The sequence below is a fragment of the Apis cerana genome, linkage group LG1 (assembly GCF_029169275.1).
Source record: "Apis cerana isolate GH-2021 linkage group LG1, AcerK_1.0, whole genome shotgun sequence".
NCBI classification, from domain to species: Eukaryota; Metazoa; Arthropoda; class Insecta; order Hymenoptera; family Apidae; genus Apis; species Apis cerana.
In genome coordinates, this window is record NC_083852.1 from 3,801,486 (window position 1) to 3,814,036 (window position 12,551).

At 29.1% G+C, this 12,551-nt stretch overlaps 1 protein-coding gene and 2 long non-coding RNA genes across 5 annotated transcripts in view; all 3 read right to left on the reverse strand.

Annotated features, from left to right (window-relative positions):
- The window catches only part of LOC107994951 (furin-like protease 2), a 376,396-nt gene that overhangs the window by 230,495 nt on the left and 133,350 nt on the right, over positions 1-12,551 (reverse strand). The gene's annotated exons all lie outside the window — the stretch shown is intronic.
- Positions 2,406-8,652, reverse strand: LOC114577133 (uncharacterized). The gene is made up of 3 exons (XR_003696940.2): positions 8,025-8,652; positions 7,720-7,796; positions 2,406-7,625 (listed from the first exon to the last, which is right to left on the reverse strand). It is a non-coding gene; the product is annotated as an uncharacterized LOC114577133 (long non-coding RNA).
- LOC133666443 (uncharacterized) lies at positions 9,231-12,543 on the reverse strand. 2 transcript variants are annotated; one of them, XR_009830617.1, is made up of 5 exons: positions 12,050-12,543; positions 11,773-11,974; positions 11,611-11,691; positions 10,762-10,925; positions 9,234-10,355 (listed from the first exon to the last, which is right to left on the reverse strand). It is a non-coding gene; the product is annotated as an uncharacterized LOC133666443 (long non-coding RNA). The 2 variants fall into 2 exon arrangements; XR_009830616.1 differs by having other exon boundaries at positions 9,231-10,355; positions 10,762-11,691.

Sequence of the window (12,551 nt, forward strand, 5' to 3'; positions counted from 1 at the left end):
AACGTTCGTCTGTGCAGACATTTTCAGAAAAGGGCGGTCTATTTATTTTTCTAAATTGTGATTTTTAAACAATTCGACATTCTTGTTTTTCATATTAATATTACTTTCTTCTTTATTCGGTATTTTGTATATATATTTTTTAATAATTCCAATAATTTTGAAGTTTCTTTATTTTAAAAATAAAACTCGGGGAGAGAGATAATATTATCGTTCTGAAGAGGAAGAGGGATATAAATTGATAATGTTCGCAGTTTAAAAATTACCAGAATTATCACTATCAACAGCATATTTCACAGAAAGAAAATAGAATTATCGTCACTATCTCTTTCTTTATTTCATCTTTTTCCAAATCTTAAGAGAGAGAGAAAAAAAAAAGATCGTGCACAAATTGTCGAAGTATTCGAAATTTTCTAATTTCTCTCAAAAAAAAAAGGCTTCATTTGAGAATTATACGGCTACTTTAATTTTTGAGGAAGGAACATTTCTTGCGAAATACAAAAAAAAAAAATCTCTCCGTTATCGTCCTCCATCGAAATACTCCATAGAATTAAAATTCCTAAAACGAAGATGACCTGGATCCGTTTTCGAAGCGGGCGCGCTCATCTGCATTTCAAGCGCGGGCTAATTCAACTTTTTTTTTATCCGCCCATTGGATGAACGAATTTCTTAAACGTTAGAATGTTATGTCCTGTAACTGTAATTCCGCTTGCGTTGCGTTCGACGAGGGAGGGGGAGCGGGGTGGAGCGGGGAGAGAGAAGTATTAATCTCGTCCCGGTTGTGTTGTGCCTTATTTGATATCAAAAGGGAGATCAAAATTTATCGGTGGACGTGGATTTGTATTTCGTATCGGTGCAATTGCGGGAAGCGATTAATATGCAAAATGTGATTCGGGAAAATAGAAATCGCGATGAGGAGGATTTGAAAAAATGATTGGTTAGAATAAAAGATAATGCTTTTGCATTAAATCGAAATGTTCGTTTTCTTAATTGTATGATTTAAAGAAGTTTAAAAGATAGAGTTAATCTTTTAAATTTTATATATATATATAATTATATTGTTATTATGTAAAAGAAAGTATGCTTGATGACAAAAATTGAATATGAAAATCGACATTCTATTGGAACACAATTTTCATTTATTTATTTCGTTTTTATTCGTTCGATAAATTTTATGAAATTTAAGTTCATAATAAAATAAAATTTATTTTTTCAAAACTAATAATTTTTTCAAAACTAATAATTGAAAATAAATCAATATTTTGTCTATGTAGAAAAATTAAATTTTCTTTCACGATACAGCGATTAATTTAATTATTCCAAATCTTTGAAATTTCTTTAGAATGTTCTTTAGAATTAAGTAAATAATATGTAAGTATATGTCTATCTAGTATATAACACTCTTGTTTCATCTTGTATACTCATATGCTATCATCTACTACACAAGTATATAAATTACTTAATTATTGAAAATACAAAATAACGGATAAATGACACAATTGTAATTATAAATATCACAGAACCATTTACAATATTAATTTATGAATAATAATAATAATAAAATAATGTAGCGATTTCATTACTATATAAAAAAGTTTTTTGTTTTTTTTTTCGAACTATTACGAATTACAACTCTGTACGACGCTGCAATCGAACAAAAAAAGCAAAGGGAAAGAAGATAAATGGAGAATGAGAAAGAAATTAAACTACATCGAAAATAACAGTAACGAACAATTTTTTCGAAGACAGTTTTGCGAGTTGATTGTGCGAAATTTTATTCATGGTTTCACAAAAACGTGCCGAGAACGAGGTTGACAATGATGGATACCGTTTTCCTTTTGTTCCCATACGCTATCGTGTTTTACGATTTAAGTATGTCGACGATTTCGCCATTTACCACGATCGGTAATTGCGCAATCTAGTTAACGATTAGCGTGGATTTAGGTACTATGCAAGTTACACGTTCATGCTACCTTGTTGATAAAGTAGAACGAGTAATTTTATTTTTTTCTTTTCGATAAATTGTAAATTTGATCGGAAAAATTATAGTAGTGAACGCGAAATATTTAAATTTATAAGTCGATATTTTTAAAATAATTTTCTTCGAGTACATTTTTTTATTTATGACATTTTTTATTATTTTATTATTACATTTTTTATTTGGATGATTGTTTTAAAATAAAATTTAAAATTGTTATTTTTATATCATTATGTGTAATTTAAAAAAAATTAAATGTATAATTAAATTAAAAAAAAAATTTATTTAAATTACATATAATAATAATTGGAGTTATAAAAATTCAACCGAAGTATCGTTTAATAATTACAAATGGTTAATACGTTCAAAAATAAAATCGTATTATCGGTTGTCATTGATACCCAAAATATCGATTTAACGTAGTCGTGTGTCGAACGCGGAACGGAACGGACGTGTTGCTCTTCGCTCCTCGCGAGAATATTGTATTATTGAATATCATTTAAATTAATTATTGTAACTAATTATATATTATATATTATAATATTATAATAATATTAATTATAATATTATATATTATATATTGTATTATATAAATATAATATATAATATATTATAATTACGTATAATATTGTATTATAATATTAAAATAATAATTATTAATTATTAATTATTGTAAAAATATAGATAAAGATACATCGTGAAAAAACGATATCGATTGAAATTATATTTTTAAATATTTAACATTCGTTCGAATCATATCGACGAATTATAAAGTTGCAAATGTCCTTTGTAAAATTTCACGAGGATATTCTCCTTGGAAAAATTATAATATTTTATAGGCGAAACTCTGCCCAATAAGGCAGAAAAGCATCGTCACGATTAAAACTTTTCCCATTTATTACAGCCGGGGTTAAACGTAGCTAGCTAGTAACAAAAAGCGGACTAACTTTTTTCGTAGATTCGACAACGGATAAAATGACGGATTATTTTCAAATCGGTATTCTATTTTAATTTCAGTTTTTCGAAAAATACAATTAACGATAAAATGAAATACGAATCGATAATATCGCAAATATAATTCGAGCAAATACGCGCATGATATAAGATATGAGAATTAAATAGATATTGCATTATATATTATACATTATTTGTTATGCGAATGATGGGTTTAAGTCACTTCCAACATTCGTTCGAACCATTGATTTAAACCCATCACTTGGCACAATATCTGCATTGCAATACGTTTCAATATTTCTAGTCCACTTTAAGTCGAGATAAATTGGATCAATTGATGCGGAAAAAAAGTTTTTAAGATCTTAAATTTGTTTGTTGTTGTCAAAAGATCTAAATTAAAATTCTATCAAGACTTGCCGTGTTTTTCCAATTTTTATCACTCGTAATAATTATTTGCAACGAAGCTTCATTCTCGAATGTACTTACGTACGTCGTAGTAGAATCGATTTGATGAATCGTGAATGAAAAATTATACAATACGGTGAAGGGGTTGAATATCTTTCGAGTTTTTTAAATCTATTATATTCACGCTTTGTTATAATACGTTTTAATTCGTACAACGTGCGCCATTGTTTCCATTAAGTGTTTCCAGTAATTGTCTTTTGCATCTTCCCTTTCACGATTGAAATGAAGGTATTGTGAATTCGTTACTCTGCGTATCCACTTTTAAAATATAATTCCGATAAAATAACAACAAGAGAGAAATATTCATAATAGTTGATTCCAGTTGATCGAAGTGAAATATATATAATTTCCTCGTACGCTATTTGAAAACCTTTAATTCTTCGATAAAGAAATACAAAAGAATTTCTCGAATTACTCGATAATAATTAATTAAAAATACAATCTGTTGAAAGAAAAATTTTCAGAATCCCAAATAACAGGGAACAATTGATTAAAAATAAACTCTTCTCCCCACAAAGAAATACAAATTGCAAACAATCCCAAACAACAAAGAACAACTAATTGAAAATACAAAATAGAATTCTCCCTTAAAAAGAAATACAAATCGTAGAATCTCGAATTACAAAGGATAATTAATTGAAAATACAACTCTCTCTCTCTCTTTCTCTCTTTCTCTCTCAAAGAAGGAATTTCTTCTTAAAAGAACTCGTCTGAAATCGTCTCTCCAAGAGAAAGTCACGCGAAAGTCACGAAGAATCCGAAGAACGATTCGTTAATTTTAAGGAAGTGGGGGTAAAAAGAAGCCAATGAAACGCCTGCGACGAATGCGCCCCCCTCCGCAACGACACACGTATTCTCGTGTTAAGCTTGCACGATGGGGCAATTAAGCGTGATTCAAGCTCGAAGAAAGTGCAACCGCTACGAAATCGTCGAGCTCTTCAATTTGCGCTTAACGATCCACGAATAATGGTAACAGCCGACTTCCCCTCTGTAATTAATGGTCTCGCAGGTGAATCAATCGAAGAGATCGAATGGAAGAGGAGGAGGCTGCCATTTTTTCGATCTATGCGCAATCGTGTCCAATGATTGGGATTGTTTTCCATGGAAAAATCACGTTAAAAGGATTAATTTACATTGTGATACATGAATGTAATTCATCGTTGGAGATTAGATTGTATTTACGTCTTATTTCATTATAATTGTATTTTTATTGTTTTTAATGCGTATAATTGTTATTTTTAACGGATTATCTGTGTTTCGCGTGAATTTCGAACTTTGTAAATAATTCGATATTATATAATTATTTTCATATTATTATTGAATAATTTCGAGTATCGAAACGAAAGAGATTAATTAAAAAACTTCTGTAAATCATTCGAAGGATTTTTAAAATCTTGGAAATATACGAGATATATAAAAAAAAAAAAGATATCATAATTTTATTTTTCTCTTTTCCACGGTTAGTTGGAGGTGTCTAGAAAAATGGCGTGCATTAGACCAACTGTTTCCCTCATTGCTACAACGAACAAGAGTGCGAGTCCATTTGAAACTCTCGAGATTTACACCGAACGATATTTTTTCACAAATTGCATTTAAAAAACTTATTTCCGTCGACAATCGTTCTCAATGTCATGTATCCATTTATAAAAATTACCTTATTCATCCATTCGTAAATTTCGTCGAATTAATATATCGAAGCAATAAAAATTGCCACGATTAGTTCCACAATTTTAAAAACACCAAAATTCCGACATATAAAGTTGCGAATAAACTTCGCCTGGTAAATTCAATTTAATACGGGCTCGCTAAAACTTTTAATGCGAGGAGAAACATTATCGTCGTTCCTCGTTGAGGAGGGGAGGGGAGGGGACAACTTGTAATTTCTTTCTTCGCCCACTGTGTTTCGAAAATTGTTCTACAGATGTGGGAGAAGGATAAAATGATTTTTTTTTCTTAAAAATTTTAACTCACGAATTTCACGCTCGAACTTCGCGAAGTGTAAAACTTAAAATAGAGAGATTGGTTGGAGGAATTTGCTTAACACTTGGGCTGAAATCTGCTTAAAAACTTGACGAACGTTGTTATTGGGTTAATTAAGTTCGATTAACCCCTTTATGGGTGTAATCCGTCAAATTATAATATTAACTTTTTGATCAAAAAGTTATTCGTGTTCTTCATTTCATTTATTTTACTTAATTTCGAGAAGTTTGCAGCAAGAACGATTTTGAGCTGTTAAAGGTAATATAACAAGATAGGAAAAAAATAATTTAACGTGAATAAATCGAATTTATCATATCTTTCGCGTGATATAAAAATAAAATAACGTTTATAGAAATTTTCGATTACATTTGTCTTGATAATTACATTTGTATTTGATTGATAAAATAATAATGAATCGACAAATTAAACCATATAAATTTCATTACTCGTTGTCAATATAAAATAATTTCTTCTATCATATTTTAATATTATAAATTGGTGGTAATTTAATACTTCAAAAATTTATGAAAAAATAATTACGAAAAATAAATTTGCTCCTTTGAGCTTAATACTGAAAAAAAACATATTTCCTTAAACAAAAAAAAAAAGGAAAAATTTGCTAAATTTTAATTTTTTAATATAACTCAATGCGTGCATTGTTCAATATCCATTGCTCCAGAGAAACAAACTTGATCCAATAACAAGGAATTTTAAGGATAATTCGAGTGGAAGAATCAAATTATCGAACACACGGTGAAACGAGTGGAAATGGAAGGATCTTCGAGCGTTTATTACACATAAAAATACGCAATAAAAAGCAGATTAATTATTTCTAGACATTATCTTTGGGGCGTGAAATGATTCGAGATATTCCTTTCCAAGCATTCTGATTACGCTGCTGTTTGCCTATAGTTACGTATATTTATTATGGAAACTTTGAATAGAGCATAATTCGCGAACAATTCGGGAAAACTAATGCCTGTTGGTTGGCAAAATTATGTTAAAGGTTCTGATTACGTGGAAATTTACGAGATGTCGGTCGTTGTTGAAAGAGAGGAAGTTGTAATCTCCATAGATGAACACGCGAACACATTGTCCAATGTGGTGAAATTTATCAGGCTATGTAGGAATGTTGTCGGGGATATGATGAGACGCGAAATAATTTCACTGACTGATCGTTTGAAATTTGCTCTGTCGACCAAATTGTCGATGGCATATTTTGCAAATGTTCAATTATTTCGAATATTGGTAGAAGATAAAATTTAGAAGTCACAATATTATTTGAGTTTTAAATTGCAAAAGTAAAAAGATTTGAAGAGTTTCGAGGTTTCAAAATAAGAATTTATGTTTTCAAAAATAGTAGTTTTAAAGATTAAGATTTGAAAGTTTGAAACATTCAAATTTCAAACAAAATCACTGTATCCTAATCTATTTCTACAAAATAAAATATCCAAATTTAAATTTAATTACAAGAATAATAATACAAATTTTAAAATAATTCAAAATTCAATATTAAATTTAAAACAAAATCTATACACATAAATATTCGAAAATACGAAAAATATCTTCGCCACAAATTTCAAAATTTGATAATAAGATCCATTAAAACGATCCTCAGACCCTCCTAAATTTCTCAAACGTACCATAAAATAAGCAACTCAAACGCGAAAAACGTAACAACCCTCGGTGTAAAATGTTGTACGTGTTCACGCAGCGTGGAGGATTTACGGTTGCGGACAATTAACGTGTCTCACCCCTCGTGGGGGTGATGGATAAAATAATTGGCCGATAGTGAACGTAGGCGTTGCTTGTCTAGGCGTATTTTTACTTCGGTCCACGAGACGACTCGACGAGATTAATGACGTGTACGAAACACAGACGCGGATCATTAATTTCTCTCCCCCATCCAACTGTAAAAAGATGGAACAAAAGTCAACGAGGTTCACCCCTTTTCCTACTGGCAATTAAAAGAAACCACAAACCCCTAACTTAACGTATTATCTATGGATCTCCTCCTTGTATTTTTTCCATGCGCGTTGACATGGCTACAAATAACGAAACGAATCGCATCCTCTAACGTGTTAATTCCCCATTTTAATGGGTTTAATTCGTCTTGCACGATTTTCAAATGACCACGTTTAATTACGCGATATTTGAGCATTCAATTTTGCGGATTTCGTGAGGAATTTTCGTTTGAAATTTTGTTTCTCTTCTTTTTTCTTTTTCTTTCGTTCGTTGGTTGCTGCTGCATCTGAAGAAGATTGGAAAGGTTTAATTCTAACGTTCTAATGGTGTACGTGTGCGATTTAAATTTTTAAAAAATCGTTGATAAATTGCGAACTTACCAGATAAGAGATTTAAACTAAGAAACATGTAACGAATCTTTCGTATTCTTTTACAATCGAATTTACTTTTATTTTAACTGAAAATATAGAAAAATTGAATTAAAAATATAAGATTCGAAAAATATAAGATGCGAATAAAATGAAATACATAAATGTACGAGTATAAAAAAGATTTGATTAAATTAAACTTTTAATTTAGTTTTGCTTTATAAACTTCGATATTTCGATAACTATGATCTTAAAACGATGTAAATTTTCATATCGTATATGTACGATGCACAATATAAACCAATATTATAGATCACCAGAAAATATCCACGAAAACGAATATCCATTTCCTTCCAACTCCATTGAATCTTGAAAATATACAATATAAGAGGTATCTCGATCTTCAATATTCCAACATTGCGCTCCACGCATTCCCGAACAACGTCCAATGCTCCCATTCAACCGGCTAAAAACACCATTTGTACCTCAAGAACGTGATACACTTTTCCAGCAAACTTCAAACTTTTATAAAAATGAACAGCCATTTTTAAACTTTATCCAGTCACAAAGATTACCAGGAGACCTCCATCTTCGATCGATATTCCATCAACGATACATCGAACGTAACCTATATCCAACGAGATTTTAAATTCTCATCGCGGGCCGGAGACGTCTGATCGTCGTAAAAATGGATCGTGCTATCCATTAAAAACGATATTCGACTTAAGACTCCCTTATTGTCAGCCCTTGGTGATGGAAGTCGAAAGCATTTCGTAAAATGTCGAGGTTTGGCCATCGATCCTCAATATGGGCCATATCTGTCCCATTACCTTGCGAACTGCGACGATTCAACGAAATCTGTGGAGGTGATATCCGTGCGATTCGGCGTAAAGTAAAACTGTGATAAAATATATATAGTAGGCCATCTATGATGTCGAATGGAACTTGGAAATTTAGTTCTTTGTAACTCGTTATGGGTCGTAGATGTCGTTCCAGTAACAGTTAAGCTAGGTAATTTTATTTACTTGGTTATAGCTATTAATACGATTGACAGGTCAATGGATGCATTGAAAAAGATTTTGTGATTAACGAATAGATTTCGATGAAGAATGAAATATATAATTATGCGTATATTAAAATTTAAAATTTATATATATATTAATACGTATATTAAAGTTTAAAATATTTCTGGTAGATAATGTTATGTGATAAATGTAGTTTTCTGTACAATGTATATATATTTCATATTAGTTCAATAATTATAATTTTTCATTTAGTTCTTGCATTAAATATTTTAAAAATTACAATTGATTAAAAATTTTATATTACTTATTTTATGTAAAATTTTTTTTGCAAAAATGAAGATAATAGAAATCTCTAGAAAAAAAAAATCTACGTTAAAATGTTGTCAATATTTTACATGCTTTAATTTAATCTTTCTATGGAGATATATTATACGGAATTAAACGAGAGTTGTGTAATTCAAAAAGATGTAGTCCGTGGATTGTTTGATAAAAAATATATTTGATGAAGTTCCATTCACTAAAGACTTTATTAAAGAAGAAGTTTCTAAATTGCTTTTATGAAATTCGTTAACTTCCTTTGTAACATCTTAGGAAAAGAGGAACTTTTATATTGCACTACTCAATTTTTTTTCAGAAAAAAAAAAGCAAAAATCCTTTTATCCTTGATTATAAATTCCGGCTGTTTATTAATATCTATGCATATGAAAGTCATCAAATCGTGATAAGAAACTTCAAATTTAAAATCATATAAATAAGTTAAAATAATAAATTTTACATTAAATATTCAAAAATAAAAAATCTAAAATTATTCTAACATATTCTAATTTCAAAACAATTATTCTATTTTCAAAAATTTTCAAGATTCATGATGATACGTATAATTAGCACACTCTCGAAAAAACTTTCACTCTCGAGTTGATCATAAACTTCCTAATTTCTCTGATCGCGTGCTAATTTCCATTTAGCCAGGAATAAAGCTCGACAAAGAAAATTGAAACATTACGGTAATTGGTGTACGATAAAACTACATAGATTGCTGAACTATTTTTGTAATTCGACATCAATGTTGAAAACATCGGAACTCACACAAAAATAATTTAAGTGGATCACGATAAGTCAACTTGAAAAATTGGAAAGATAAATGAAAATCATTATTGATTAAGTTATATTAGGTTTGAACATCGTTATGATTATTATCGTTATATCGTGAGTTTCTTTATGCAAAATCTATATCAAGTTCACGCTAATATGATTATAATAAGAATTTTTTTATTATTGTTTAATATTCTCTTTTATATAATCAGTTATAATAATTATGGTGTAGGAGTGTAATAATTATATATATATATATACATATATATGTATATTATATATATTGATGTGTGTAATTATAAATTTTGTACAAAAATTTATGATCTAATAATTGAGTATTTTTTTGTACAAGAATACATACGATATTGCAAGGATACATCGTCTTTTTCGCAAATATGCTGGAAAGACTCTTACGAGTGTTAATAGTCGATTTGCAGACATTACACCACTTTCTCTTTACTGCATGCGGTCTGCATACGTGGTTAGGAACTGTCCACATAGAAAGTGAAAACAAGCATGCACGCAACTTGCCTACAAAACATTAGAATTTGTATTGTATTCATAAAAGCTTCCGTGAGAATTATATAACAATTCAGATTGCGTATATTGTTAATATCGATAAATGTAGCGAATTAAAAGTATTTAAAGAAGTATTTATATTTCATATAATAAATATAAATAAATTTTGATATAAAAATTGTATTATATTATTTATTAAATAACAATTATCTTAAACTTTTTTTGTTTAATATATTTTTTGTTCCATATTATATGGTTTGATTCATATGTTATATATTTATTATATTTCAAAATAAAATCGAACAATAATTAGGTTCTTTGTGATTCAACTCAAAGCCACAATTAAGGTTAAAACTTATCTGAAATTGGTTTCTCCTAACGAACTAAAAATCCTTGGTTACGGTTACCAGGGACTTACGGATCTATTGGCTGTGATTTTTATCGACTGACAACCGTAGAAACGACAGACGGAAGACGGAAGACGAAAGATCCAGTTGAAGGAAGGAGACTTGTCCAGCGGAAACGATTTCTAACCAGATTTAATAGGCATCCTTCCCTTTTTTGGCCAATTTACGTTATTTCCTTGAAAATTAATACAATTTCGAAGCATAAAAAAAATAAGTTATTTCAATTTGATTATGATTTAATTATAATAAAAATATTGTAATAAATTATAATAAATTAAGAAGGAGATAAGAAAGAAATAATAATTTGAACATATGTTTAACAAATTTTCACCAGATTTTCATCATTTGATAGATGCAATCGATTCAGATAAGAGTAAGTAAAATTTCTTAAGTGAAAACTTTCTATTAGACTCGAGAACTTTTAAAATTACTTTACGCTTCGAAGTTTTCGATTTCATTTTTAACTTCATGCTTTAAAATTCTCATCTTTCGATAAATTACTTAAGAGAGGAAAGATTTTTCGAAACCTGTTGATTTTTTTGTATTTTTCACTTGCAAATATAATACGCAGATATATAACGCAGATATAATAAAATTTTTTTTTCATTCACTATATAATTTTCTATATATCATAAAATACAAATTAATTAAGATTAAAATTCCATTTCATTATAGTAATTACTCAATAAGCATTCTAAAATCACAACTCAAGTTGCACTTATGATACTGAAATATAATTTTTATAATTGACGAATTCTTTTTTTTTTTTAAATAACATAAGAGATTAAAAAAAGACTGAAATAAATACAGAAAACTTGGATTGTGATTCAAACTTATGGAATAGTGATGTTGAAAATTACTCTTAATAACAATATTGATCAGAATTCAAAATTCTATTTGAATTTTCCAAACATAATAACAATAAATGAGAAAAAGTGGATCTGGAAAAAAAATATATAATAAATGTTGGATAATAAATGTTCCAAAGTGTACATTTATGGAATGTTTTATAATATACTTACTTTATGTTGAACTTTAATCTCTCAAAATTCTCTTTACAGAAAACATTGGATAAATAACACAAGGATTCTGATTGAAAACTGTATACTTATGGAATAGTTGAAATTTATCATTGAAAATTAATCCTAATAACAATATTGACCAGAATTCCAAGTTCTATTTGAATTTCCCAAATATAAAAACAATAAATGAGAAAAAGTGGATCTAGAAAAAAAAATATATAATAAATATTTGATAATAAACGTTCCAAAGTGTACACTTATGGAATAGTATACTTACTTTAATCATCTCAGAATTCTCTTTACATTGTATACAGAAAAGGGCGATGAATGGATGAGTAATTCAAAATAAACTCAACCTAGTGTCAAGATTAATTACCTCGACCACCAAATTTTACTTTATCCAATATTCCAATATATAAGACACAGGTACAATCTAGTATTATAAGGATTAAGAAAGAATATTCGTTCAATTTCGAGCGCAACACGTAACGATGATATTCAAACTGATGAATAATTTATTTTTATCACATCACCACAAAATGAAAACGATATTTCTCGAGAGATTCGAACGAGAAATAATAACGTTGCTATTTATCACCGGAGCATCATTAATGCTCGATTTAATGGCAAACAATGTTCCCGATGGATGCAATCGATCGATTTATACGATCGCTGGTATGCGGAACACGAGCATTACAATTACGACTAAACATCGTTCCCACCTAATAACTCTTCGTTACGATCTAGGCTGCGATGGGCTAATTTTTTAAACCTTCATT